The 19,766-nt window shown below is 47.7% G+C and overlaps 1 protein-coding gene and 66 non-coding genes across 67 annotated transcripts in view; all 67 read right to left on the bottom strand.

Annotated features, from left to right (window-relative positions):
- The window catches only part of LOC117726370 (ELKS/Rab6-interacting/CAST family member 1-like), a 157,376-nt gene that overhangs the window by 28,256 nt on the left and 109,354 nt on the right, over positions 1-19,766 (bottom strand). The gene's annotated exons all lie outside the window — the stretch shown is intronic.
- trnak-cuu lies at positions 98-170 on the bottom strand. Its single transcript has one exon. It is a non-coding gene; the product is annotated as a tRNA-Lys (tRNA).
- trnal-caa lies at positions 263-373 on the bottom strand. The gene is made up of 2 exons: positions 336-373; positions 263-308 (listed from the first exon to the last, which is right to left on the bottom strand). It is a non-coding gene; the product is annotated as a tRNA-Leu (tRNA).
- Positions 642-714, bottom strand: trnak-cuu. The gene has a single exon. It is a non-coding gene; the product is annotated as a tRNA-Lys (tRNA).
- trnal-caa lies at positions 807-917 on the bottom strand. Its single transcript has 2 exons — positions 880-917; positions 807-852 (listed from the first exon to the last, which is right to left on the bottom strand). It is a non-coding gene; the product is annotated as a tRNA-Leu (tRNA).
- trnak-cuu lies at positions 1,186-1,258 on the bottom strand. The gene has a single exon. It is a non-coding gene; the product is annotated as a tRNA-Lys (tRNA).
- Positions 1,351-1,461, bottom strand: trnal-caa. The gene is made up of 2 exons: positions 1,424-1,461; positions 1,351-1,396 (listed from the first exon to the last, which is right to left on the bottom strand). It is a non-coding gene; the product is annotated as a tRNA-Leu (tRNA).
- On the bottom strand, positions 1,730-1,802 carry trnak-cuu. The gene has a single exon. It is a non-coding gene; the product is annotated as a tRNA-Lys (tRNA).
- On the bottom strand, positions 1,895-2,005 carry trnal-caa. Its single transcript has 2 exons — positions 1,968-2,005; positions 1,895-1,940 (listed from the first exon to the last, which is right to left on the bottom strand). It is a non-coding gene; the product is annotated as a tRNA-Leu (tRNA).
- On the bottom strand, positions 2,274-2,346 carry trnak-cuu. Its single transcript has one exon. It is a non-coding gene; the product is annotated as a tRNA-Lys (tRNA).
- trnal-caa lies at positions 2,439-2,549 on the bottom strand. The gene is made up of 2 exons: positions 2,512-2,549; positions 2,439-2,484 (listed from the first exon to the last, which is right to left on the bottom strand). It is a non-coding gene; the product is annotated as a tRNA-Leu (tRNA).
- On the bottom strand, positions 2,818-2,890 carry trnak-cuu. The gene has a single exon. It is a non-coding gene; the product is annotated as a tRNA-Lys (tRNA).
- trnak-cuu lies at positions 3,362-3,434 on the bottom strand. Its single transcript has one exon. It is a non-coding gene; the product is annotated as a tRNA-Lys (tRNA).
- On the bottom strand, positions 3,527-3,637 carry trnal-caa. The gene is made up of 2 exons: positions 3,600-3,637; positions 3,527-3,572 (listed from the first exon to the last, which is right to left on the bottom strand). It is a non-coding gene; the product is annotated as a tRNA-Leu (tRNA).
- trnak-cuu lies at positions 3,906-3,978 on the bottom strand. Its single transcript has one exon. It is a non-coding gene; the product is annotated as a tRNA-Lys (tRNA).
- Positions 4,071-4,181, bottom strand: trnal-caa. Its single transcript has 2 exons — positions 4,144-4,181; positions 4,071-4,116 (listed from the first exon to the last, which is right to left on the bottom strand). It is a non-coding gene; the product is annotated as a tRNA-Leu (tRNA).
- On the bottom strand, positions 4,451-4,523 carry trnak-cuu. Its single transcript has one exon. It is a non-coding gene; the product is annotated as a tRNA-Lys (tRNA).
- trnal-caa lies at positions 4,616-4,726 on the bottom strand. The gene is made up of 2 exons: positions 4,689-4,726; positions 4,616-4,661 (listed from the first exon to the last, which is right to left on the bottom strand). It is a non-coding gene; the product is annotated as a tRNA-Leu (tRNA).
- On the bottom strand, positions 4,995-5,067 carry trnak-cuu. The gene has a single exon. It is a non-coding gene; the product is annotated as a tRNA-Lys (tRNA).
- Positions 5,160-5,270, bottom strand: trnal-caa. Its single transcript has 2 exons — positions 5,233-5,270; positions 5,160-5,205 (listed from the first exon to the last, which is right to left on the bottom strand). It is a non-coding gene; the product is annotated as a tRNA-Leu (tRNA).
- trnak-cuu lies at positions 5,539-5,611 on the bottom strand. Its single transcript has one exon. It is a non-coding gene; the product is annotated as a tRNA-Lys (tRNA).
- Positions 5,704-5,814, bottom strand: trnal-caa. The gene is made up of 2 exons: positions 5,777-5,814; positions 5,704-5,749 (listed from the first exon to the last, which is right to left on the bottom strand). It is a non-coding gene; the product is annotated as a tRNA-Leu (tRNA).
- On the bottom strand, positions 6,083-6,155 carry trnak-cuu. The gene has a single exon. It is a non-coding gene; the product is annotated as a tRNA-Lys (tRNA).
- On the bottom strand, positions 6,248-6,358 carry trnal-caa. The gene is made up of 2 exons: positions 6,321-6,358; positions 6,248-6,293 (listed from the first exon to the last, which is right to left on the bottom strand). It is a non-coding gene; the product is annotated as a tRNA-Leu (tRNA).
- trnak-cuu lies at positions 6,627-6,699 on the bottom strand. Its single transcript has one exon. It is a non-coding gene; the product is annotated as a tRNA-Lys (tRNA).
- On the bottom strand, positions 6,792-6,902 carry trnal-caa. Its single transcript has 2 exons — positions 6,865-6,902; positions 6,792-6,837 (listed from the first exon to the last, which is right to left on the bottom strand). It is a non-coding gene; the product is annotated as a tRNA-Leu (tRNA).
- trnak-cuu lies at positions 7,171-7,243 on the bottom strand. The gene has a single exon. It is a non-coding gene; the product is annotated as a tRNA-Lys (tRNA).
- On the bottom strand, positions 7,336-7,446 carry trnal-caa. The gene is made up of 2 exons: positions 7,409-7,446; positions 7,336-7,381 (listed from the first exon to the last, which is right to left on the bottom strand). It is a non-coding gene; the product is annotated as a tRNA-Leu (tRNA).
- trnak-cuu lies at positions 7,715-7,787 on the bottom strand. The gene has a single exon. It is a non-coding gene; the product is annotated as a tRNA-Lys (tRNA).
- Positions 7,880-7,990, bottom strand: trnal-caa. Its single transcript has 2 exons — positions 7,953-7,990; positions 7,880-7,925 (listed from the first exon to the last, which is right to left on the bottom strand). It is a non-coding gene; the product is annotated as a tRNA-Leu (tRNA).
- trnak-cuu lies at positions 8,259-8,331 on the bottom strand. Its single transcript has one exon. It is a non-coding gene; the product is annotated as a tRNA-Lys (tRNA).
- On the bottom strand, positions 8,424-8,534 carry trnal-caa. Its single transcript has 2 exons — positions 8,497-8,534; positions 8,424-8,469 (listed from the first exon to the last, which is right to left on the bottom strand). It is a non-coding gene; the product is annotated as a tRNA-Leu (tRNA).
- Positions 8,803-8,875, bottom strand: trnak-cuu. The gene has a single exon. It is a non-coding gene; the product is annotated as a tRNA-Lys (tRNA).
- On the bottom strand, positions 8,968-9,078 carry trnal-caa. Its single transcript has 2 exons — positions 9,041-9,078; positions 8,968-9,013 (listed from the first exon to the last, which is right to left on the bottom strand). It is a non-coding gene; the product is annotated as a tRNA-Leu (tRNA).
- On the bottom strand, positions 9,347-9,419 carry trnak-cuu. Its single transcript has one exon. It is a non-coding gene; the product is annotated as a tRNA-Lys (tRNA).
- On the bottom strand, positions 9,512-9,622 carry trnal-caa. Its single transcript has 2 exons — positions 9,585-9,622; positions 9,512-9,557 (listed from the first exon to the last, which is right to left on the bottom strand). It is a non-coding gene; the product is annotated as a tRNA-Leu (tRNA).
- On the bottom strand, positions 9,891-9,963 carry trnak-cuu. Its single transcript has one exon. It is a non-coding gene; the product is annotated as a tRNA-Lys (tRNA).
- Positions 10,056-10,166, bottom strand: trnal-caa. The gene is made up of 2 exons: positions 10,129-10,166; positions 10,056-10,101 (listed from the first exon to the last, which is right to left on the bottom strand). It is a non-coding gene; the product is annotated as a tRNA-Leu (tRNA).
- trnak-cuu lies at positions 10,435-10,507 on the bottom strand. Its single transcript has one exon. It is a non-coding gene; the product is annotated as a tRNA-Lys (tRNA).
- Positions 10,600-10,710, bottom strand: trnal-caa. Its single transcript has 2 exons — positions 10,673-10,710; positions 10,600-10,645 (listed from the first exon to the last, which is right to left on the bottom strand). It is a non-coding gene; the product is annotated as a tRNA-Leu (tRNA).
- On the bottom strand, positions 10,979-11,051 carry trnak-cuu. Its single transcript has one exon. It is a non-coding gene; the product is annotated as a tRNA-Lys (tRNA).
- On the bottom strand, positions 11,145-11,255 carry trnal-caa. Its single transcript has 2 exons — positions 11,218-11,255; positions 11,145-11,190 (listed from the first exon to the last, which is right to left on the bottom strand). It is a non-coding gene; the product is annotated as a tRNA-Leu (tRNA).
- Positions 11,524-11,596, bottom strand: trnak-cuu. Its single transcript has one exon. It is a non-coding gene; the product is annotated as a tRNA-Lys (tRNA).
- trnal-caa lies at positions 11,689-11,799 on the bottom strand. Its single transcript has 2 exons — positions 11,762-11,799; positions 11,689-11,734 (listed from the first exon to the last, which is right to left on the bottom strand). It is a non-coding gene; the product is annotated as a tRNA-Leu (tRNA).
- On the bottom strand, positions 12,068-12,140 carry trnak-cuu. The gene has a single exon. It is a non-coding gene; the product is annotated as a tRNA-Lys (tRNA).
- trnal-caa lies at positions 12,233-12,343 on the bottom strand. Its single transcript has 2 exons — positions 12,306-12,343; positions 12,233-12,278 (listed from the first exon to the last, which is right to left on the bottom strand). It is a non-coding gene; the product is annotated as a tRNA-Leu (tRNA).
- trnak-cuu lies at positions 12,612-12,684 on the bottom strand. The gene has a single exon. It is a non-coding gene; the product is annotated as a tRNA-Lys (tRNA).
- On the bottom strand, positions 12,777-12,887 carry trnal-caa. Its single transcript has 2 exons — positions 12,850-12,887; positions 12,777-12,822 (listed from the first exon to the last, which is right to left on the bottom strand). It is a non-coding gene; the product is annotated as a tRNA-Leu (tRNA).
- On the bottom strand, positions 13,156-13,228 carry trnak-cuu. The gene has a single exon. It is a non-coding gene; the product is annotated as a tRNA-Lys (tRNA).
- trnal-caa lies at positions 13,321-13,431 on the bottom strand. Its single transcript has 2 exons — positions 13,394-13,431; positions 13,321-13,366 (listed from the first exon to the last, which is right to left on the bottom strand). It is a non-coding gene; the product is annotated as a tRNA-Leu (tRNA).
- On the bottom strand, positions 13,700-13,772 carry trnak-cuu. The gene has a single exon. It is a non-coding gene; the product is annotated as a tRNA-Lys (tRNA).
- On the bottom strand, positions 13,865-13,975 carry trnal-caa. The gene is made up of 2 exons: positions 13,938-13,975; positions 13,865-13,910 (listed from the first exon to the last, which is right to left on the bottom strand). It is a non-coding gene; the product is annotated as a tRNA-Leu (tRNA).
- trnak-cuu lies at positions 14,244-14,316 on the bottom strand. Its single transcript has one exon. It is a non-coding gene; the product is annotated as a tRNA-Lys (tRNA).
- Positions 14,409-14,519, bottom strand: trnal-caa. Its single transcript has 2 exons — positions 14,482-14,519; positions 14,409-14,454 (listed from the first exon to the last, which is right to left on the bottom strand). It is a non-coding gene; the product is annotated as a tRNA-Leu (tRNA).
- On the bottom strand, positions 14,788-14,860 carry trnak-cuu. Its single transcript has one exon. It is a non-coding gene; the product is annotated as a tRNA-Lys (tRNA).
- trnal-caa lies at positions 14,954-15,064 on the bottom strand. Its single transcript has 2 exons — positions 15,027-15,064; positions 14,954-14,999 (listed from the first exon to the last, which is right to left on the bottom strand). It is a non-coding gene; the product is annotated as a tRNA-Leu (tRNA).
- On the bottom strand, positions 15,498-15,608 carry trnal-caa. Its single transcript has 2 exons — positions 15,571-15,608; positions 15,498-15,543 (listed from the first exon to the last, which is right to left on the bottom strand). It is a non-coding gene; the product is annotated as a tRNA-Leu (tRNA).
- trnak-cuu lies at positions 15,877-15,949 on the bottom strand. The gene has a single exon. It is a non-coding gene; the product is annotated as a tRNA-Lys (tRNA).
- trnal-caa lies at positions 16,042-16,152 on the bottom strand. The gene is made up of 2 exons: positions 16,115-16,152; positions 16,042-16,087 (listed from the first exon to the last, which is right to left on the bottom strand). It is a non-coding gene; the product is annotated as a tRNA-Leu (tRNA).
- Positions 16,421-16,493, bottom strand: trnak-cuu. The gene has a single exon. It is a non-coding gene; the product is annotated as a tRNA-Lys (tRNA).
- On the bottom strand, positions 16,586-16,696 carry trnal-caa. Its single transcript has 2 exons — positions 16,659-16,696; positions 16,586-16,631 (listed from the first exon to the last, which is right to left on the bottom strand). It is a non-coding gene; the product is annotated as a tRNA-Leu (tRNA).
- On the bottom strand, positions 16,965-17,037 carry trnak-cuu. The gene has a single exon. It is a non-coding gene; the product is annotated as a tRNA-Lys (tRNA).
- On the bottom strand, positions 17,131-17,241 carry trnal-caa. Its single transcript has 2 exons — positions 17,204-17,241; positions 17,131-17,176 (listed from the first exon to the last, which is right to left on the bottom strand). It is a non-coding gene; the product is annotated as a tRNA-Leu (tRNA).
- On the bottom strand, positions 17,675-17,785 carry trnal-caa. Its single transcript has 2 exons — positions 17,748-17,785; positions 17,675-17,720 (listed from the first exon to the last, which is right to left on the bottom strand). It is a non-coding gene; the product is annotated as a tRNA-Leu (tRNA).
- trnal-caa lies at positions 18,219-18,329 on the bottom strand. The gene is made up of 2 exons: positions 18,292-18,329; positions 18,219-18,264 (listed from the first exon to the last, which is right to left on the bottom strand). It is a non-coding gene; the product is annotated as a tRNA-Leu (tRNA).
- trnal-caa lies at positions 18,763-18,873 on the bottom strand. The gene is made up of 2 exons: positions 18,836-18,873; positions 18,763-18,808 (listed from the first exon to the last, which is right to left on the bottom strand). It is a non-coding gene; the product is annotated as a tRNA-Leu (tRNA).
- trnal-caa lies at positions 19,307-19,417 on the bottom strand. The gene is made up of 2 exons: positions 19,380-19,417; positions 19,307-19,352 (listed from the first exon to the last, which is right to left on the bottom strand). It is a non-coding gene; the product is annotated as a tRNA-Leu (tRNA).

Raw genomic sequence — 19,766 nt, 5'->3', positions numbered from 1 at the left:
ACTCTTGCAAAGTCTGTAACAGTTCCATGTATAGTTGTTTTGTTGGGGTAATCGACAACAACTTCATCTGAGGATAAGTCCTAGTCTAAAACATCACAGCCCAACGTGGGGCTCGAACCCACGACCCTGAGATTAAGAGTCTCATGCTCTGCCGTCTGAGCTAGCCGGGCCTCGCACAACAAAAGAAAAGGTTGCGAGTTAGAGCCCCATCTTGGGTGACAGTTGTTTGGACTGAGGGATGAAACCTGCAGGTAAAATGATCTGTCAGAAGTGGGATTTGAACCCACGCCTCCAATTGGAGACCAGAAGCCTCTTTGCTGAGGAAGGAGTCAACCCTTGAGTCTGGCGCCTTAGACCACTCGGCCATCCTGACAGCTGACAAACTATTCTTGTTTGTACGGAGGACTACTGTTCTAAAAGCTGTACAAAGTGCCATTGGACTTCTGGCCAAAAGTTGTATAGTGCATAACCGCTTCCAACTGGACTCAAGAGTGCGTCAGGAAACACACAGGTGCAAGACACTTTTGAGAGATTCAATCTATCTACTCTTGCAAAGTCTGTAACAGTTCCATGTATAGTTGTTTTGTTGGGGTAATCGACAACAACTTCATCTGAGGATAAGTCCTAGTCTAAAACATCACAGCCCAACGTGGGGCTCGAACCCACGACCCTGAGATTAAGAGTCTCATGCTCTGCCGTCTGAGCTAGCCGGGCCTCGCACAACAAAAGAAAAGGTTGCGAGTTAGAGCCCCATCTTGGGTGACAGTTGTTTGGACTGAGGGATGAAACCTGCAGGTAAAATGATCTGTCAGAAGTGGGATTTGAACCCACGCCTCCAATTGGAGACCAGAAGCCTCTTTGCTGAGGAAGGAGTCAACCCTTGAGTCTGGCGCCTTAGACCACTCGGCCATCCTGACAGCTGACAAACTATTCTTGTTTGTACGGAGGACTACTGTTCTAAAAGCTGTACAAAGTGCCATTGGACTTCTGGCCAAAAGTTGTATAGTGCATAACCGCTTCCAACTGGACTCAAGAGTGCGTCAGGAAACACACAGGTGCAAGACACTTTTGAGAGATTCAATCTATCTACTCTTGCAAAGTCTGTAACAGTTCCATGTATAGTTGTTTTGTTGGGGTAATCGACAACAACTTCATCTGAGGATAAGTCCTAGTCTAAAACATCACAGCCCAACGTGGGGCTCGAACCCACGACCCTGAGATTAAGAGTCTCATGCTCTGCCGTCTGAGCTAGCCGGGCCTCGCACAACAAAAGAAAAGGTTGCGAGTTAGAGCCCCATCTTGGGTGACAGTTGTTTGGACTGAGGGATGAAACCTGCAGGTAAAATGATCTGTCAGAAGTGGGATTTGAACCCACGCCTCCAATTGGAGACCAGAAGCCTCTTTGCTGAGGAAGGAGTCAACCCTTGAGTCTGGCGCCTTAGACCACTCGGCCATCCTGACAGCTGACAAACTATTCTTGTTTGTACGGAGGACTACTGTTCTAAAAGCTGTACAAAGTGCCATTGGACTTCTGGCCAAAAGTTGTATAGTGCATAACCGCTTCCAACTGGACTCAAGAGTGCGTCAGGAAACACACAGGTGCAAGACACTTTTGAGAGATTCAATCCATCTACTCTTGCAAAGTCTGTAACAGTTCCATGTATAGTTGTTTTGTTGGGGTAATCGACAACAACTTCATCTGAGGATAAGTCCTAGTCTAAAACATCACAGCCCAACGTGGGGCTCGAACCCACGACCCTGAGATTAAGAGTCTCATGCTCTGCCGTCTGAGCTAGCCGGGCCTCGCACAACAAAAGAAAAGGTTGCGAGTTAGAGCCCCATCTTGGGTGACAGTTGTTTGGACTGAGGGATGAAACCTGCAGGTAAAATGATCTGTCAGAAGTGGGATTTGAACCCACGCCTCCAATTGGAGACCAGAAGCCTCTTTGCTGAGGAAGGAGTCAACCCTTGAGTCTGGCGCCTTAGACCACTCGGCCATCCTGACAGCTGACAAACTATTCTTGTTTGTACGGAGGACTACTGTTCTAAAAGCTGTACAAAGTGCCATTGGACTTCTGGCCAAAAGTTGTATAGTGCATAACCGCTTCCAACTGGACTCAAGAGTGCGTCAGGAAACACACAGGTGCAAGACACTTTTGAGAGATTCAATCTATCTACTCTTGCAAAGTCTGTAACAGTTCCATGTATAGTTGTTTTGTTGGGGTAATCGACAACAACTTCATCTGAGGATAAGTCCTAGTCTAAAACATCACAGCCCAACGTGGGGCTCGAACCCACGACCCTGAGATTAAGAGTCTCATGCTCTGCCGTCTGAGCTAGCCGGGCCTCGCACAACAAAAGAAAAGGTTGCGAGTCAGAGCCCCATCTTGGGTGACAGTTGTTTGGACTGAGGGATGAAACCTGCAGGTAAAATGATCTGTCAGAAGTGGGATTTGAACCCACGCCTCCAATTGGAGACCAGAAGCCTCTTTGCTGAGGAAGGAGTCAACCCTTGAGTCTGGCGCCTTAGACCACTCGGCCATCCTGACAGCTGACAAACTATTCTTGTTTGTACGGAGGACTACTGTTCTAAAAGCTGTACAAAGTGCCATTGGACTTCTGGCCAAAAGTTGTATAGTGCATAACCGCTTCCAACTGGACTCAAGAGTGTGTCAGGAAACACACAGGTGCAAGACACTTTTGAGAGATTCAATCTATCTACTCTTGCAAAGTCTGTAACAGTTCCATGTATAGTTGTTTTGTTGGGGTAATCGACAACAACTTCATCTGAGGATAAGTCCTAGTCTAAAACATCACAGCCCAACGTGGGGCTCGAACCCACGACCCTGAGATTAAGAGTCTCATGCTCTGCCGTCTGAGCTAGCCGGGCCTCGCACAACAAAAGAAAAGGTTGCGAGTCAGAGCTCCATCTTGGGTGACAGTTGTTTGGACTGAGGGATGAAACCTGCAGGTAAAATGATCTGTCAGAAGTGGGATTTGAACACACGCCTCCAATTGGAGACCAGAAGCCTCTTTGCTGAGGAAGGAGTCAACCCTTGAGTCTGGCGCCTTTGACCACTCGGCCATCCTGACAGCTGACAAACTATTCTTGTTTGTACGGAGGACTACTGTTCTAAAAGCTGTACAAAGTGCCATTGGACTTCTGGCCAAAAGTTGTATAGTGCATAACCGCTTCCAACTGGACTCAAGAGTGCGTCAGGAAACACACAGGTGCAAGACACTTTTGAGAGATTCAATCTATCTACTCTTGCAAAGTCTGTAACAGTTCCATGTATAGTTGTTTTGTTGGGGTAATCGACAACAACTTCATCTGAGGATAAGTCCTAGTCTAAAACATCACAGCCCAACGTGGGGCTCGAACCCACGACCCTGAGATTAAGAGTCTCATGCTCTGCCGTCTGAGCTAGCCGGGCCTCGCACAACAAAAGAAAAGGTTGCGAGTTAGAGCCCCATCTTGGGTGACAGTTGTTTGGACTGAGGGATGAAACCTGCAGGTAAAATGATCTGTCAGAAGTGGGATTTGAACCCACGCCTCCAATTGGAGACCAGAAGCCTCTTTGCTGAGGAAGGAGTCAACCCTTGAGTCTGGCGCCTTAGACCACTCGGCCATCCTGACAGCTGACAAACTATTCTTGTTTGTACGGAGGACTACTGTTCTAAAAGCTGTACAAAGTGCCATTGGACTTCTGGCCAAAAGTTGTATAGTGCATAACCGCTTCCAACTGGACTCAAGAGTGCGTCAGGAAACACACAGGTGCAAGACACTTTTGAGAGATTCAATCTATCTACTCTTGCAAAGTCTGTAACAGTTCCATGTATAGTTGTTTTGTTGGGGTAATCGACAACAACTTCATCTGAGGATAAGTCCTAGTCTAAAACATCACAGCCCAACGTGGGGCTCGAACCCACGACCCTGAGATTAAGAGTCTCATGCTCTGCCGTCTGAGCTAGCCGGGCCTCGCACAACAAAAGAAAAGGTTGCGAGTCAGAGCCCCATCTTGGGTGACAGTTGTTTGGACTGAGGGATGAAACCTGCAGGTAAAATGATCTGTCAGAAGTGGGATTTGAACACACGCCTCCAATTGGAGACCAGAAGCCTCTTTGCTGAGGAAGGAGTCAACCCTTGAGTCTGGCGCCTTAGACCACTCGGCCATCCTGACAGCTGACAAACTATTCTTGTTTGTACGGAGGACTACTGTTCTAAAAGCTGTACAAAGTGCCATTGGACTTCTGGCCAAAAGTTGTATAGTGCATAACCGCTTCCAACTGGACTCAAGAGTGCGTCAGGAAACACACAGGTGCAAGACACTTTTGAGAGATTCAATCCTATCTACTCTTGCAAAGTCTGTAACAGTTCCATGTATAGTTGTTTTGTTGGGGTAATCGACAACAACTTCATCTGAGGATAAGTCCTAGTCTAAAACATCACAGCCCAACGTGGGGCTCGAACCCACGACCCTGAGATTAAGAGTCTCATGCTCTGCCGTCTGAGCTAGCCGGGCCTCGCACAACAAAAGAAAAGGTTGCGAGTTAGAGCCCCATCTTGGGTGACAGTTGTTTGGACTGAGGGATGAAACCTGCAGGTAAAATGATCTGTCAGAAGTGGGATTTGAACCCACGCCTCCAATTGGAGACCAGAAGCCTCTTTGCTGAGGAAGGAGTCAACCCTTGAGTCTGGCGCCTTAGACCACTCGGCCATCCTGACAGCTGACAAACTATTCTTGTTTGTACGGAGGACTACTGTTCTAAAAGCTGTACAAAGTGCCATTGGACTTCTGGCCAAAAGTTGTATAGTGCATAACCGCTTCCAACTGGACTCAAGAGTGCGTCAGGAAACACACAGGTGCAAGACACTTTTGAGAGATTCAATCTATCTACTCTTGCAAAGTCTGTAACAGTTCCATGTATAGTTGTTTTGTTGGGGTAATCGACAACAACTTCATCTGAGGATAAGTCCTAGTCTAAAACATCACAGCCCAACGTGGGGCTCGAACCCACGACCCTGAGATTAAGAGTCTCATGCTCTGCCGTCTGAGCTAGCCGGGCCTCGCACAACAAAAGAAAAGGTTGCGAGTCAGAGCCCCATCTTGGGTGACAGTTGTTTGGACTGAGGGATGAAACCTGCAGGTAAAATGATCTGTCAGAAGTGGGATTTGAACCCACGCCTCCAATTGGAGACCAGAAGCCTCTTTGCTGAGGAAGGAGTCAACCCTTGAGTCTGGCGCCTTTGACCACTCGGCCATCCTGACAGCTGACAAACTATTCTTGTTTGTACGGAGGACTACTGTTCTAAAAGCTGTACAAAGTGCCATTGGACTTCTGGCCAAAAGTTGTATAGTGCATAACCGCTTCCAACTGGACTCAAGAGTGCGTCAGGAAACACACAGGTGCAAGACACTTTTGAGAGATTCAATCTATCTACTCTTGCAAAGTCTGTAACAGTTCCATGTATAGTTGTTTTGTTGGGGTAATCGACAACAACTTCATCTGAGGATAAGTCCTAGTCTAAAACATCACAGCCCAACGTGGGGCTCGAACCCACGACCCTGAGATTAAGAGTCTCATGCTCTGCCGTCTGAGCTAGCCGGGCCTCGCACAACAAAAGAAAAGGTTGCGAGTTAGAGCCCCATCTTGGGTGACAGTTGTTTGGACTGAGGGATGAAACCTGCAGGTAAAATGATCTGTCAGAAGTGGGATTTGAACCCACGCCTCCAATTGGAGACCAGAAGCCTCTTTGCTGAGGAAGGAGTCAACCCTTGAGTCTGGCGCCTTTGACCACTCGGCCATCCTGACAGCTGACAAACTATTCTTGTTTGTACGGAGGACTACTGTTCTAAAAGCTGTACAAAGTGCCATTGGACTTCTGGCCAAAAGTTGTATAGTGCATAACCGCTTCCAACTGGACTCAAGAGTGCGTCAGGAAACACACAGGTGCAAGACACTTTTGAGAGATTCAATCTATCTACTCTTGCAAAGTCTGTAACAGTTCCATGTATAGTTGTTTTGTTGGGGTAATCGACAACAACTTCATCTGAGGATAAGTCCTAGTCTAAAACATCACAGCCCAACGTGGGGCTCGAACCCACGACCCTGAGATTAAGAGTCTCATGCTCTGCCGTCTGAGCTAGCCGGGCCTCGCACAACAAAAGAAAAGGTTGCGAGTTAGAGCCCCATCTTGGGTGACAGTTGTTTGGACTGAGGGATGAAACCTGCAGGTAAAATGATCTGTCAGAAGTGGGATTTGAACCCACGCCTCCAATTGGAGACCAGAAGCCTCTTTGCTGAGGAAGGAGTCAACCCTTGAGTCTGGCGCCTTAGACCACTCGGCCATCCTGACAGCTGACAAACTATTCTTGTTTGTACGGAGGACTACTGTTCTAAAAGCTGTACAAAGTGCCATTGGACTTCTGGCCAAAAGTTGTATAGTGCATAACCGCTTCCAACTGGACTCAAGAGTGCGTCAGGAAACACACAGGTGCAAGACACTTTTGAGAGATTCAATCTATCTACTCTTGCAAAGTCTGTAACAGTTCCATGTATAGTTGTTTTGTTGGGGTAATCGACAACAACTTCATCTGAGGATAAGTCCTAGTCTAAAACATCACAGCCCAACGTGGGGCTCGAACCCACGACCCTGAGATTAAGAGTCTCATGCTCTGCCGTCTGAGCTAGCCGGGCCTCGCACAACAAAAGAAAAGGTTGCGAGTTAGAGCCCCATCTTGGGTGACAGTTGTTTGGACTGAGGGATGAAACCTGCAGGTAAAATGATCTGTCAGAAGTGGGATTTGAACCCACGCCTCCAATTGGAGACCAGAAGCCTCTTTGCTGAGGAAGGAGTCAACCCTTGAGTCTGGCGCCTTTGACCACTCGGCCATCCTGACAGCTGACAAACTATTCTTGTTTGTACGGAGGACTACTGTTCTAAAAGCTGTACAAAGTGCCATTGGACTTCTGGCCAAAAGTTGTATAGTGCATAACCGCTTCCAACTGGACTCAAGAGTGCGTCAGGAAACACACAGGTGCAAGACACTTTTGAGAGATTCAATCTATCTACTCTTGCAAAGTCTGTAACAGTTCCATGTATAGTTGTTTTGTTGGGGTAATCGACAACAACTTCATCTGAGGATAAGTCCTAGTCTAAAACATCACAGCCCAACGTGGGGCTCGAACCCACGACCCTGAGATTAAGAGTCTCATGCTCTGCCGTCTGAGCTAGCCGGGCCTCGCACAACAAAAGAAAAGGTTGCGAGTCAGAGCCCCATCTTGGGTGACAGTTGTTTGGACTGAGGGATGAAACCTGCAGGTAAAATGATCTGTCAGAAGTGGGATTTGAACACACGCCTCCAATTGGAGACCAGAAGCCTCTTTGCTGAGGAAGGAGTCAACCCTTGAGTCTGGCGCCTTAGACCACTCGGCCATCCTGACAGCTGACAAACTATTCTTGTTTGTACGGAGGACTACTGTTCTAAAAGCTGTACAAAGTGCCATTGGACTTCTGGCCAAAAGTTGTATAGTGCATAACCGCTTCCAACTGGACTCAAGAGTGCGTCAGGAAACACACAGGTGCAAGACACTTTTGAGAGATTCAATCTATCTACTCTTGCAAAGTCTGTAACAGTTCCATGTATAGTTGTTTTGTTGGGGTAATCGACAACAACTTCATCTGAGGATAAGTCCTAGTCTAAAACATCACAGCCCAACGTGGGGCTCGAACCCACGACCCTGAGATTAAGAGTCTCATGCTCTGCCGTCTGAGCTAGCCGGGCCTCGCACAACAAAAGAAAAGGTTGCGAGTTAGAGCCCCATCTTGGGTGACAGTTGTTTGGACTGAGGGATGAAACCTGCAGGTAAAATGATCTGTCAGAAGTGGGATTTGAACCCACGCCTCCAATTGGAGACCAGAAGCCTCTTTGCTGAGGAAGGAGTCAACCCTTGAGTCTGGCGCCTTAGACCACTCGGCCATCCTGACAGCTGACAAACTATTCTTGTTTGTACGGAGGACTACTGTTCTAAAAGCTGTACAAAGTGCCATTGGACTTCTGGCCAAAAGTTGTATAGTGCATAACCGCTTCCAACTGGACTCAAGAGTGCGTCAGGAAACACACAGGTGCAAGACACTTTTGAGAGATTCAATCTATCTACTCTTGCAAAGTCTGTAACAGTTCCATGTATAGTTGTTTTGTTGGGGTAATCGACAACAACTTCATCTGAGGATAAGTCCTAGTCTAAAACATCACAGCCCAACGTGGGGCTCGAACCCACGACCCTGAGATTAAGAGTCTCATGCTCTGCCGTCTGAGCTAGCCGGGCCTCGCACAACAAAAGAAAAGGTTGCGAGTTAGAGCCCCATCTTGGGTGACAGTTGTTTGGACTGAGGGATGAAACCTGCAGGTAAAATGATCTGTCAGAAGTGGGATTTGAACCCACGCCTCCAATTGGAGACCAGAAGCCTCTTTGCTGAGGAAGGAGTCAACCCTTGAGTCTGGCGCCTTTGACCACTCGGCCATCCTGACAGCTGACAAACTATTCTTGTTTGTACGGAGGACTACTGTTCTAAAAGCTGTACAAAGTGCCATTGGACTTCTGGCCAAAAGTTGTATAGTGCATAACCGCTTCCAACTGGACTCAAGAGTGCGTCAGGAAACACACAGGTGCAAGACACTTTTGAGAGATTCAATCTATCTACTCTTGCAAAGTCTGTAACAGTTCCATGTATAGTTGTTTTGTTGGGGTAATCGACAACAACTTCATCTGAGGATAAGTCCTAGTCTAAAACATCACAGCCCAACGTGGGGCTCGAACCCACGACCCTGAGATTAAGAGTCTCATGCTCTGCCGTCTGAGCTAGCCGGGCCTCGCACAACAAAAGAAAAGGTTGCGAGTTAGAGCCCCATCTTGGGTGACAGTTGTTTGGACTGAGGGATGAAACCTGCAGGTAAAATGATCTGTCAGAAGTGGGATTTGAACCCACGCCTCCAATTGGAGACCAGAAGCCTCTTTGCTGAGGAAGGAGTCAACCCTTGAGTCTGGCGCCTTTGACCACTCGGCCATCCTGACAGCTGACAAACTATTCTTGTTTGTACGGAGGACTACTGTTCTAAAAGCTGTACAAAGTGCCATTGGACTTCTGGCCAAAAGTTGTATAGTGCATAACCGCTTCCAACTGGACTCAAGAGTGCGTCAGGAAACACACAGGTGCAAGACACTTTTGAGAGATTCAATCTATCTACTCTTGCAAAGTCTGTAACAGTTCCATGTATAGTTGTTTTGTTGGGGTAATCGACAACAACTTCATCTGAGGATAAGTCCTAGTCTAAAACATCACAGCCCAACGTGGGGCTCGAACCCACGACCCTGAGATTAAGAGTCTCATGCTCTGCCGTCTGAGCTAGCCGGGCCTCGCACAACAAAAGAAAAGGTTGCGAGTTAGAGCCCCATCTTGGGTGACAGTTGTTTGGACTGAGGGATGAAACCTGCAGGTAAAATGATCTGTCAGAAGTGGGATTTGAACCCACGCCTCCAATTGGAGACCAGAAGCCTCTTTGCTGAGGAAGGAGTCAACCCTTGAGTCTGGCGCCTTAGACCACTCGGCCATCCTGACAGCTGACAAACTATTCTTGTTTGTACGGAGGACTACTGTTCTAAAAGCTGTACAAAGTGCCATTGGACTTCTGGCCAAAAGTTGTATAGTGCATAACCGCTTCCAACTGGACTCAAGAGTGCGTCAGGAAACACACAGGTGCAAGACACTTTTGAGAGATTCAATCTATCTACTCTTGCAAAGTCTGTAACAGTTCCATGTATAGTTGTTTTGTTGGGGTAATCGACAACAACTTCATCTGAGGATAAGTCCTAGTCTAAAACATCACAGCCCAACGTGGGGCTCGAACCCACGACCCTGAGATTAAGAGTCTCATGCTCTGCCGTCTGAGCTAGCCGGGCCTCGCACAACAAAAGAAAAGGTTGCGAGTCAGAGCCCCATCTTGGGTGACAGTTGTTTGGACTGAGGGATGAAACCTGCAGGTAAAATGATCTGTCAGAAGTGGGATTTGAACCCACGCCTCCAATTGGAGACCAGAAGCCTCTTTGCTGAGGAAGGAGTCAACCCTTGAGTCTGGCGCCTTAGACCACTCGGCCATCCTGACAGCTGACAAACTATTCTTGTTTGTACGGAGGACTACTGTTCTAAAAGCTGTACAAAGTGCCATTGGACTTCTGGCCAAAAGTTGTATAGTGCATAACCGCTTCCAACTGGACTCAAGAGTGCGTCAGGAAACACACAGGTGCAAGACACTTTTGAGAGATTCAATCTATCTACTCTTGCAAAGTCTGTAACAGTTCCATGTATAGTTGTTTTGTTGGGGTAATCGACAACAACTTCATCTGAGGATAAGTCCTAGTCTAAAACATCACAGCCCAACGTGGGGCTCGAACCCACGACCCTGAGATTAAGAGTCTCATGCTCTGCCGTCTGAGCTAGCCGGGCCTCGCACAACAAAAGAAAAGGTTGCGAGTCAGAGCCCCATCTTGGGTGACAGTTGTTTGGACTGAGGGATGAAACCTGCAGGTAAAATGATCTGTCAGAAGTGGGATTTGAACCCACGCCTCCAATTGGAGACCAGAAGCCTCTTTGCTGAGGAAGGAGTCAACCCTTGAGTCTGGCGCCTTAGACCACTCGGCCATCCTGACAGCTGACAAACTATTCTTGTTTGTACGGAGGACTACTGTTCTAAAAGCTGTACAAAGTGCCATTGGACTTCTGGCCAAAAGTTGTATAGTGCATAACCGCTTCCAACTGGACTCAAGAGTGCGTCAGGAAACACACAGGTGCAAGACACTTTTGAGAGATTCAATCTATCTACTCTTGCAAAGTCTGTAACAGTTCCATGTATAGTTGTTTTGTTGGGGTAATCGACAACAACTTCATCTGAGGATAAGTCCTAGTCTAAAACATCACAGCCCAACGTGGGGCTCGAACCCACGACCCTGAGATTAAGAGTCTCATGCTCTGCCGTCTGAGCTAGCCGGGCCTCGCACAACAAAAGAAAAGGTTGCGAGTTCAGAGCCCCATCTTGGGTGACAGTTGTTTGGACTGAGGGATGAAACCTGCAGGTAAAATGATCTGTCAGAAGTGGGATTTGAACCCACGCCTCCAATTGGAGACCAGAAGCCTCTTTGCTGAGGAAGGAGTCAACCCTTGAGTCTGGCGCCTTAGACCACTCGGCCATCCTGACAGCTGACAAACTATTCTTGTTTGTACGGAGGACTACTGTTCTAAAAGCTGTACAAAGTGCCATTGGACTTCTGGCCAAAAGTTGTATAGTGCATAACCGCTTCCAACTGGACTCAAGAGTGCGTCAGGAAACACACAGGTGCAAGACACTTTTGAGAGATTCAATCTATCTACTCTTGCAAAGTCTGTAACAGTTCCATGTATAGTTGTTTTGTTGGGGTAATCGACAACAACTTCATCTGAGGATAAGTCCTAGTCTAAAACATCACAGCCCAACGTGGGGCTCGAACCCACGACCCTGAGATTAAGAGTCTCATGCTCTGCCGTCTGAGCTAGCCGGGCCTCGCACAACAAAAGAAAAGGTTGCGAGTTAGAGCCCCATCTTGGGTGACAGTTGTTTGGACTGAGGGATGAAACCTGCAGGTAAAATGATCTGTCAGAAGTGGGATTTGAACCCACGCCTCCAATTGGAGACCAGAAGCCTCTTTGCTGAGGAAGGAGTCAACCCTTGAGTCTGGCGCCTTTGACCACTCGGCCATCCTGACAGCTGACAAACTATTCTTGTTTGTACGGAGGACTACTGTTCTAAAAGCTGTACAAAGTGCCATTGGACTTCTGGCCAAAAGTTGTATAGTGCATAACCGCTTCCAACTGGACTCAAGAGTGCGTCAGGAAACACACAGGTGCAAGACACTTTTGAGAGATTCAATCTATCTACTCTTGCAAAGTCTGTAACAGTTCCATGTATAGTTGTTTTGTTGGGGTAATCGACAACAACTTCATCTGAGGATAAGTCCTAGTCTAAAACATCACAGCCCAACGTGGGGCTCGAACCCACGACCCTGAGATTAAGAGTCTCATGCTCTGCCGTCTGAGCTAGCCGGGCCTCGCACAACAAAAGAAAAGGTTGCGAGTCAGAGCCCCATCTTGGGTGACAGTTGTTTGGACTGAGGGATGAAACCTGCAGGTAAAATGATCTGTCAGAAGTGGGATTTGAACACACGCCTCCAATTGGAGACCAGAAGCCTCTTTGCTGAGGAAGGAGTCAACCCTTGAGTCTGGCGCCTTAGACCACTCGGCCATCCTGACAGCTGACAAACTATTCTTGTTTGTACGGAGGACTACTGTTCTAAAAGCTGTACAAAGTGCCATTGGACTTCTGGCCAAAAGTTGTATAGTGCATAACCGCTTCCAACTGGACTCAAGAGTGCGTCAGGAAACACACAGGTGCAAGACACTTTTGAGAGATTCAATCCATCTACTCTTGCAAAGTCTGTAACAGTTCCATGTATAGTTGTTTTGTTGGGGTAATCGACAACAACTTCATCTGAGGATAAGTCCTAGTCTAAAACATCACAGCCCAACGTGGGGCTCGAACCCACGACCCTGAGATTAAGAGTCTCATGCTCTGCCGTCTGAGCTAGCCGGGCCTCGCACAACAAAAGAAAAGGTTGCGAGTCAGAGCCCCATCTTGGGTGACAGTTGTTTGGACTGAGGGATGAAACCTGCAGGTAAAATGATCTGTCAGAAGTGGGATTTGAACCCACGCCTCCAATTGGAGACCAGAAGCCTCTTTGCTGAGGAAGGAGTCAACCCTTGAGTCTGGCGCCTTAGACCACTCGGCCATCCTGACAGCTGACAAACTATTCTTGTTTGTACGGAGGACTACTGTTCTAAAAGCTGTACAAAGTGCCATTGGACTTCTGGCCAAAAGTTGTATAGTGCATAACCGCTTCCAACTGGACTCAAGAGTGCGTCAGGAAACACACAGGTGCAAGACACTTTTGAGAGATTCAATCTATCTACTCTTGCAAAGTCTGTAACAGTTCCATGTATAGTTGTTTTGTTGGGGTAATCGACAACAACTTCATCTGAGGATAAGTCCTAGTCTAAAACATCACAGCCCAACGTGGGGCTCGAACCCACGACCCTGAGATTAAGAGTCTCATGCTCTGCCGTCTGAGCTAGCCGGGCCTCGCACAACAAAAGAAAAGGTTGCGAGTCAGAGCCCCATCTTGGGTGACAGTTGTTTGGACTGAGGGATGAAACCTGCAGGTAAAATGATCTGTCAGAAGTGGGATTTGAACCCACGCCTCCAATTGGAGACCAGAAGCCTCTTTGCTGAGGAAGGAGTCAACCCTTGAGTCTGGCGCCTTTGACCACTCGGCCATCCTGACAGCTGACAAACTATTCTTGTTTGTACGGAGGACTACTGTTCTAAAAGCTGTACAAAGTGCCATTGGACTTCTGGCCAAAAGTTGTATAGTGCATAACCGCTTCCAACTGGACTCAAGAGTGCGTCAGGAAACACACAGGTGCAAGACACTTTTGAGAGATTCAATCTATCTACTCTTGCAAAGTCTGTAACAGTTCCATGTATAGTTGTTTTGTTGGGGTAATCGACAACAACTTCATCTGAGGATAAGTCCTAGTCTAAAACATCACAGCCCAACGTGGGGCTCGAACCCACGACCCTGAGATTAAGAGTCTCATGCTCTGCCGTCTGAGCTAGCCGGGCCTCGCACAACAAAAGAAAAGGTTGCGAGTTAGAGCCCCATCTTGGGTGACAGTTGTTTGGACTGAGGGATGAAACCTGCAGGTAAAATGATCTGTCAGAAGTGGGATTTGAACCCACGCCTCCAATTGGAGACCAGAAGCCTCTTTGCTGAGGAAGGAGTCAACCCTTGAGTCTGGCGCCTTAGACCACTCGGCCATCCTGACAGCTGACAAACTATTCTTGTTTGTACGGAGGACTACTGTTCTAAAAGCTGTACAAAGTGCCATTGGACTTCTGGCCAAAAGTTGTATAGTGCATAACCGCTTCCAACTGGACTCAAGAGTGCGTCAGGAAACACACAGGTGCAAGACACTTTTGAGAGATTCAATCTATCTACTCTTGCAAAGTCTGTAACAGTTCCATGTATAGTTGTTTTGTTGGGGTAATCGACAACAACTTCATCTGAGGATAAGTCCTAGTCTAAAACATCACAGCCCAACGTGGGGCTCGAACCCACGACCCTGAGATTAAGAGTCTCATGCTCTGCCGTCTGAGCTAGCCGGGCCTCGCACAACAAAAGAAAAGGTTGCGAGTTAGAGCCCCATCTTGGGTGACAGTTGTTTGGACTGAGGGATGAAACCTGCAGGTAAAATGATCTGTCAGAAGTGGGATTTGAACCCACGCCTCCAATTGGAGACCAGAAGCCTCTTTGCTGAGGAAGGAGTCAACCCTTGAGTCTGGCGCCTTAGACCACTCGGCCATCCTGACAGCTGACAAACTATTCTTGTTTGTACGGAGGACTACTGTTCTAAAAGCTGTACAAAGTGCCATTGGACTTCTGGCCAAAAGTTGTATAGTGCATAACCGCTTCCAACTGGACTCAAGAGTGCGTCAGGAAACACACAGGTGCAAGACACTTTTGAGAGATTCAATCTATCTACTCTTGCAAAGTCTGTAACAGTTCCATGTATAGTTGTTTTGTTGGGGTAATCGACAACAACTTCATCTGAGGATAAGTCCTAGTCTAAAACATCACAGCCCAACGTGGGGCTCGAACCCACGACCCTGAGATTAAGAGTCTCATGCTCTGCCGTCTGAGCTAGCCGGGCCTCGCACAACAAAAGAAAAGGTTGCGAGTTCAGAGCCCCATCTTGGGTGACAGTTGTTTGGACTGAGGGATGAAACCTGCAGGTAAAATGATCTGTCAGAAGTGGGATTTGAACCCACGCCTCCAATTGGAGACCAGAAGCCTCTTTGCTGAGGAAGGAGTCAACCCTTGAGTCTGGCGCCTTAGACCACTCGGCCATCCTGACAGCTGACAAACTATTCTTGTTTGTACGGAGGACTACTGTTCTAAAAGCTGTACAAAGTGCCATTGGACTTCTGGCCAAAAGTTGTATAGTGCATAACCGCTTCCAACTGGACTCAAGAGTGCGTCAGGAAACACACAGGTGCAAGACACTTTTGAGAGATTCAATCTATCTACTCTTGCAAAGTCTGTAACAGTTCCATGTATAGTTGTTTTGTTGGGGTAATCGACAACAACTTCATCTGAGGATAAGTCCTAGTCTAAAACATCACAGCCCAACGTGGGGCTCGAAACCACGACCCTGAGATTAAGAGTCTCATGCTCTGCCGTCTGAGCTAGCCGGGCCTCACACAACAAAAGAAAAGGTTGCGAGTTAGAGCCCCATCTTGGGTGACAGTTGTTTGGACTGAGGGATGAAACCTGCAGGTAAAATGATCTGTCAGAAGTGGGATTTGAACCCACGCCTCCAATTGGAGACCAGAAGCCTCTTTGCTGAGGAAGGAGTCAACCCTTGAGTCTGGCGCCTTTGACCACTCGGCCATCCTGACAGCTGACAAACTATTCTTGTTTGTACGGAGGACTACTGTTCTAAAAGCTGTACAAAGTGCCATTGGACTTCTGGCCAAAAGTTGTATAGTGCATAACCGCTTCCAACTGGACTCAAGAGTGCGTCAGGAAACACACAGGTGCAAGACACTTTTGAGAGATTCAATCTATCTACTCTTGCAAAGTCTGTAACAGTTCCATGTATAGTTGTTTTGTTGGGGTAATCGACAACAACTTCATCTGAGGATAAGTCCTAGTCTAAAACATCACAGCCCAACGTGGGGCTCGAACCCACGACCCTGAGATTAAGAGTCTCATGCTCTGCCGTCTGAGCTAGCCGGGCCTCGCACAACAAAAGAAAAGGTTGCGAGTCAGAGCCCCATCTTGGGTGACAGTTGTTTGGACTGAGGGATGAAACCTGCAGGTAAAATGATCTGTCAGAAGTGGGATTTGAACCCACGCCTCCAATTGGAGACCAGAAGCCTCTTTGCTGAGGAAGGAGTCAACCCTTGAGTCTGGCGCCTTAGACCACTCGGCCATCCTGACAGCTGACAAACTATTCTTGTTTGTACGGAGGACTACTGTTCTAAAAGCTGTACAAAGTGCCATTGGACTTCTGGCCAAAAGTTGTATAGTGCATAACCGCTTCCAACTGGACTCAAGAGTGCGTCAGGAAACACACAGGTGCAAGACACTTTTGAGAGATTCAATCTATCTACTCTTGCAAAGTCTGTAACAGTTCCATGTATAGTTGTTTTGTTGGGGTAATCGACAACAACTTCATCTGAGGATAAGTCCTAGTCTAAAACATCACAGCCCAACGTGGGGCTCGAACCCACGACCCTGAGATTAAGAGTCTCATGCTCTGCCGTCTGAGCTAGCCGGGCCTCGCACAACAAAAGAAAAGGTTGCGAGTCAGAGCCCCATCTTGGGTGACAGTTGTTTGGACTGAGGGATGAAACCTGCAGGTAAAATGATCTGTCAGAAGTGGGATTTGAACCCACGCCTCCAATTGGAGACCAGAAGCCTCTTTGCTGAGGAAGGAGTCAACCCTTGAGTCTGGCGCCTTAGACCACTCGGCCATCCTGACAGCTGACAAACTATTCTTGTTTGTACGGAGGACTACTGTTCTAAAAGCTGTACAAAGTGCCATTGGACTTCTGGCCAAAAGTTGTATAGTGCATAACCGCTTCCAACTGGACTCAAGAGTGCGTCAGGAAACACACAGGTGCAAGACACTTTTGAGAGATTCAATCTATCTACTCTTGCAAAGTCTGTAACAGTTCCATGTATAGTTGTTTTGTTGGGGTAATCGACAACAACTTCATCTGAGGATAAGTCCTAGTCTAAAACATCACAGCCCAACGTGGGGCTCGAACCCACGACCCTGAGATTAAGAGTCTCATGCTCTGCCGTCTGAGCTAGCCGGGCCTCGCACAACAAAAGAAAAGGTTGCGAGTTCAGAGCCCCATCTTGGGTGACAGTTGTTTGGACTGAGGGATGAAACCTGCAGGTAAAATGATCTGTCAGAAGTGGGATTTGAACCCACGCCTCCAATTGGAGACCAGAAGCCTCTTTGCTGAGGAAGGAGTCAACCCTTGAGTCTGGCGCCTTAGACCACTCGGCCATCCTGACAGCTGACAAACTATTCTTGTTTGTACGGAGGACTACTGTTCTAAAAGCTGTACAAAGTGCCATTGGACTTCTGGCCAAAAGTTGTATAGTGCATAACCGCTTCCAACTGGACTCAAGAGTGCGTCAGGAAACACACAGGTGCAAGACACTTTTGAGAGATTCAATCTATCTACTCTTGCAAAGTCTGTAACAGTTCCATGTATAGTTGTTTTGTTGGGGTAATCGACAACAACTTCATCTGAGGATAAGTCCTAGTCTAAAACATCACAGCCCAACGTGGGGCTCGAACCCACGACCCTGAGATTAAGAGTCTCATGCTCTGCCGTCTGAGCTAGCCGGGCCTCGCACAACAAAAGAAAAGGTTGCGAGTCAGAGCCCCATCTTGGGTGACAGTTGTTTGGACTGAGGGATGAAACCTGCAGGTAAAATGATCTGTCAGAAGTGGGATTTGAACCCACGCCTCCAATTGGAGACCAGAAGCCTCTTTGCTGAGGAAGGAGTCAACCCTTGAGTCTGGCGCCTTAGACCACTCGGCCATCCTGACAGCTGACAAACTATTCTTGTTTGTACGGAGGACTACTGTTCTAAAAGGTGTACAAAGTGCCATTGGACTTCTGGCCAAAAGTTGTATAGTGCATAACCGCTTCCAACTGGACTCAAGAGTGCGTCAGGAAACACACAGGTGCAAGACACTTTTGAGAGATTCAATCTATCTACTCTTGCAAAGTCTGTAACAGTTCCATGTATAGTTGTTTTGTTGGGGTAATCGACAACAACTTCATCTGAGGATAAGTCCTAGTCTAAAACATCACAGCCCAACGTGGGGCTCGAACCCACGACCCTGAGATTAAGAGTCTCATGCTCTGCCGTCTGAGCTAGCCGGGCCTCGCACAACAAAAGAAAAGGTTGCGAGTTAGAGCCCCATCTTGGGTGACAGTTGTTTGGACTGAGGGATGAAACCTGCAGGTAAAATGATCTGTCAGAAGTGGGATTTGAACCCACGCCTCCAATTGGAGACCAGAAGCCTCTTTGCTGAGGAAGGAGTCAACCCTTGAGTCTGGCGCCTTTGACCACTCGGCCATCCTGACAGCTGACAAACTATTCTTGTTTGTACGGAGGACTACTGTTCTAAAAGCTGTACAAAGTGCCATTGGACTTCTGGCCAAAAGTTGTATAGTGCATAACCGCTTCCAACTGGACTCAAGAGTGCGTCAGGAAACACACAGGTGCAAGACACTTTTGAGAGATTCAATCCATCTACTCTTGCAAAGTCTGTAACAGTTCCATGTATAGTTGTTTTGTTGGGGTAATCGACAACAACTTCATCTGAGGATAAGTCCTAGTCTAAAACATCACAGCCCAACGTGGGGCTCGAACCCACGACCCTGAGATTAAGAGTCTCATGCTCTGCCGTCTGAGCTAGCCGGGCCTCGCACAACAAAAGAAAAGGTTGCGAGTCAGAGCCCCATCTTGGGTGACAGTTGTTTGGACTGAGGGATGAAACCTGCAGGTAAAATGATCTGTCAGAAGTGGGATTTGAACCCACGCCTCCAATTGGAGACCAGAAGCCTCTTTGCTGAGGAAGGAGTCAACCCTTGAGTCTGGCGCCTTAGACCACTCGGCCATCCTGACAGCTGACAAACTATTCTTGTTTGTACGGAGGACTACTGTTCTAAAAGGTGTACAAAGTGCCATTGGACTTCTGGCCAAAAGTTGTATAGTGCATAACCGCTTCCAACTGGACTCAAGAGTGCGTCAGGAAACACACAGGTGCAAGACACTTTTGAGAGATTCAATCTATCTACTCTTGCAAAGTCTGTAACAGTTCCATGTATAGTTGTTTTGTTGGGGTAATCGACAACAACTTCATCTGAGGATAAGTCCTAGTCTAAAACTTCACAGCCCAACGTGGGGCTCGAACCCACGACCCTGAGATTAAGAGTCTCATGCTCTGCCGTCTGAGCTAGCCGGGCCTCGCACAACAAAAGAAAAGGTTGCGAGTCAGAGCTCCATCTTGGGTGACAGTTGTTTGGACTGAGGGATGAAACCTGCAGGTAAAATGATCTGTCAGAAGTGGGATTTGAACACACGCCTCCAATTGGAGACCAGAAGCCTCTTTGCTGAGGAAGGAGTCAACCCTTGAGTCTGGCGCCTTAGACCACTCGGCCATCCTGACAGCTGACAAACTATTCTTGTTTGTACGGAGGACTACTGTTCTAAAAGCTGTACAAAGTGCCATTGGACTTCTGGCCAAAAGTTGTATAGTGCATAACCGCTTCCAACTGGACTCAAGAGTGCGTCAGGAAACACACAGGTGCAAGACACTTTTGAGAGATTCAATCCATCTACTCTTGCAAAGTCTGTAACAGTTCCATGTATAGTTGTTTTGTTGGGGTAATCGACAACAACTTCATCTGAGGATAAGTCCTAGTCTAAAACATCACAGCCCAACGTGGGGCTCGAACCCACGACCCTGAGATTAAGAGTCTCATGCTCTGCCGTCTGAGCTAGCCGGGCCTCGCAAC

This window comes from Cyclopterus lumpus, chromosome 23 (assembly GCF_009769545.1).
Source record: "Cyclopterus lumpus isolate fCycLum1 chromosome 23, fCycLum1.pri, whole genome shotgun sequence".
Taxonomy (NCBI): domain Eukaryota; kingdom Metazoa; phylum Chordata; class Actinopteri; order Perciformes; family Cyclopteridae; genus Cyclopterus; species Cyclopterus lumpus.
This window is presented reverse-complemented; position numbering and strand designations above follow the sequence as displayed.